Source organism: Phacochoerus africanus, chromosome 2 (genome assembly GCF_016906955.1).
Source record: "Phacochoerus africanus isolate WHEZ1 chromosome 2, ROS_Pafr_v1, whole genome shotgun sequence".
NCBI lineage: Eukaryota > Metazoa > Chordata > Mammalia > Artiodactyla > Suidae > Phacochoerus > Phacochoerus africanus.
In genome coordinates this window covers 94,945,762-94,948,920 of record NC_062545.1, presented here as the reverse complement: position 1 = coordinate 94,948,920, position 3,159 = coordinate 94,945,762, and the positions used below count along the sequence as shown (strand labels likewise).

General features: G+C 36.3%; 1 pseudogene; it reads left to right on the top strand.

The window, feature by feature from the left end:
• Window positions 1-440: 440 nt before the first annotated feature.
• LOC125121135 (olfactory receptor 4C11-like) lies at window positions 441-1,354 on the top strand (annotated as a pseudogene).
• Window positions 1,355-3,159: the final 1,805 nt, after the last annotated feature.

Here is a 3,159-nt window from a genome sequence, read left to right as displayed (position 1 = left end):
ATATAAAATATTTTTATATTTTATTTTTTTCCTAAGATTTTTTTAGGAAAACTCAGACTAAGATAAGGCAAATATTAGCAGTCCATTTATTATAGGAAGGCTAAATTTTAAAGTGTTTAATTCATTTGATCAAGGGACGTATTCTTTATGCAGTTCTCAATCTTCATTGTAATAAACATTCTTAAGGGAATTTACTTTTTGTTCTCAAAATACCAAGACCTGGATCCAAGGCAACCAGTTTCTGAACCAACAGATGGACCTGGGAGAAGCTTGGACATCTGCAAATTTCCAAAGATTCATAGCAGATTAAAGGCGACTGGAAGTAACAGTGCATGAAACAAAAGGAATACAGAGTTCAACCCACTGATTTTCCGAAGGTGTCACTTTTTCTCTCTGCAGATTAAGCCTTTGTCAACGGCATCTTACCTACAACCATTGGCATGTCAATAAATAACAGTGTGACCGAATTCATTCTTTTTGGATTGACACAGGATGCAGGAAAGCAGAAAGCAATATTTGGAGTATTTTTGATTCTGTACCTTGCAACACTGTTGGGGAACTTTCTCATTGCAGTGACTATTAGGACCAGCCGGACACTTGAGAGTCCCATGTACTTCTTCCTATTTTATCTGGCCTTTGCTGATGCCTGCTTCTCTACAACCATAACCCCCAGGTTAATTGTAGATGCCCTTTCTCAGAAGAAGACCATTTCCTATAACGAGTGCATGACCCAGGTCTTTGCAAGCCATTTCTTTGGCTGCATGGAAATCTTTGTTCTCATCCTCATGGCCTTTGATCGCTATGTAGCCATTTGTGAGCCCCTGTGATACACAAACATCATGAGCTGGCAAGTCTGTGGTGCACTGGTGAAACTGGCCTGGGTGGGATCTTGTATCCACTCTTCAGCACAGATTTTCCTGGCTTTGAGATTGACCTTCTGTGGCTCCAATGTGATTGACCACTATTCCTGTGATTTGCAGCCCTTGTTGAAACTTGCCTGCATGGACACATATGTGATAAATTTGTTGGTTGTTTCTAATAGTGGAGCCATATGCATGGTGAGTTTCATAATCTTGCTTATCTCCTATGTTGTAATCTTGTACTCACTCAGAAACCACACTGCAGAAGGAAGGAGGAAAGCCCTTTCCACATGCACCTCCCACTTTATTGTGGTTGTCATATTTTTTGGCCCATGTATATCCATATACACACGCCCGCAATCACATTTCCAATAGACAAAATGGTGTCTGTGTTCTATAGTATTGGGACACCCTTGCTCAACCCCCTGATCTATACATTAAGGAATGCAGAAGTAAAAAGTGCCATGAAAAATGTATGGTGTAGCAACGTGTGACTTCAGTTAATAAATGATATACAGGAATTCTAATGTATATTTCCTTAACAGATTAGTTTTGTTTAATAAGCAGGAAAGATAACATATTTTTGTTGGGAAACAAATAATTAAGAAATATGTAGGTATAGATAAAAAGATAGCTATAGATACATCATACCTTTATTCTAGAGGATTGCATTAAATATGATTAACGATTTTGAACACTCTCTGATGACTCTTACTTGAATTCTATCAACATCTGACCACACTGACATGGTAATCTATCGAGATATTTCTTAAAAAAGAAATGTACTACTGACATAATGAGTGTTTGTGCTTGTGTTCACATTGATTTTTTTCTAGATTTTATTCTAGATCTTATGAATGTGTTCATAGGAGTTAATCCATAAGGGGCAGGGACCTTACAAAATCAAAACTACTGTCCTGACCATCTGAGGGTTAGAGAAGATGTACTGAGAAAATGTTGCTCTGGAAATTCATGCCTGAACCTGCCTCTGCAGTGTATCTGCATTGATGGACCCTCAAACTCCAAAAAAAGCTGGAAATATCAATGAAAACCTAGACTATCCTTGGAAAACCTCTCAAAGTTCTAGGCAGAGTGAGGATGGGGGGAGTCTTATATTTGACTTTGTAGGAAATATTAGCCAGTCAATTGCCCTTCAGAGTCTTTCACATCACTCTTCCTAAAGAAGAGGGAAGGGGAAGTAAGAGAGTTTGGCAACAGGAATCTGCAGAAGAGGAAGTAAAAGGAAGGAAGAAGGACAGGAAATGATTCATGTTGAAGGGAGAAAATGTGAAATGTAGTGGTCATTTTATCCAAGTGGGAGAGAAGGAGCTTTATCTTCCATATGTTTTGAGAATCACTTTTGGGTATATGAACATTTGCAGGAAAAAAATTGTTTCAATATATTCCTGTATTATTAAGCTTCCTTGGCTGTTATGCTTTTTTTTTGTTTTTCTGCTTCCCAATAACATCTGAAAACTCAAAAATTCAGATTTCTTGGGGAGCTTGACATTGAAAAGTCAGTTCTAGTTCTTCTCAATGTTTGCCCTTCAGCTTTATAAGAGATTTTTAAAAACTGAGTATTCTCACTTTTGAAAATAGCCTAGTCTGTATGTATAATACCCACTCGACACCACTGCCATCACCTTATAATCTCATAATTAAATAGCATCTTTTTTTTTTCAGTACCCAAATTTATACTTCCTATCAAATTGGCACCAAAAATATTCCTTTAATAATGCAGGCAATCGAGAAAAAAAACACAATGAACTTAATAAGTATGTGAAGCATTGCTATCAAGTGAAGTCAAATATTATCATGTTGCACCAAAGAACCCTAATTGTTCTGATATAGAAAGTGGTGGCAGAAAAAAAAAAACTGTTTAAGACTATAAGGGACATTTATCAGAGCTCTCAATATCATATTCACAAGTGGCAGTTTTGTTTCACACTCCCTCCACATAAACACTCCTGATTTTTCTAACTTTATATCTAATAGTTCTATTTTTAAAATATTTGGGTCTGGTCCTATACAGATTACATTTAAGTGTAATTAGTTCTTAAGTAACAAAGATATAATCCAAATAAAACTTTAATTCTTATCTCTGGCTGGCTTTTCTTGAGTTTAATAGATTGGGGAGATTTTATTTTTTGTCTGTGCCTAGATGAAAACCCAAGGATTTTATTTTCCTTAATAGGTAATACAGAACCCAGTTTCACTTAGATTTTAGACAAGGGCTAATTAAAAAAATAGCCAAAAGACACAAAAGTTTTATTGACCTGGTGTCTTAACAACCTGGCTT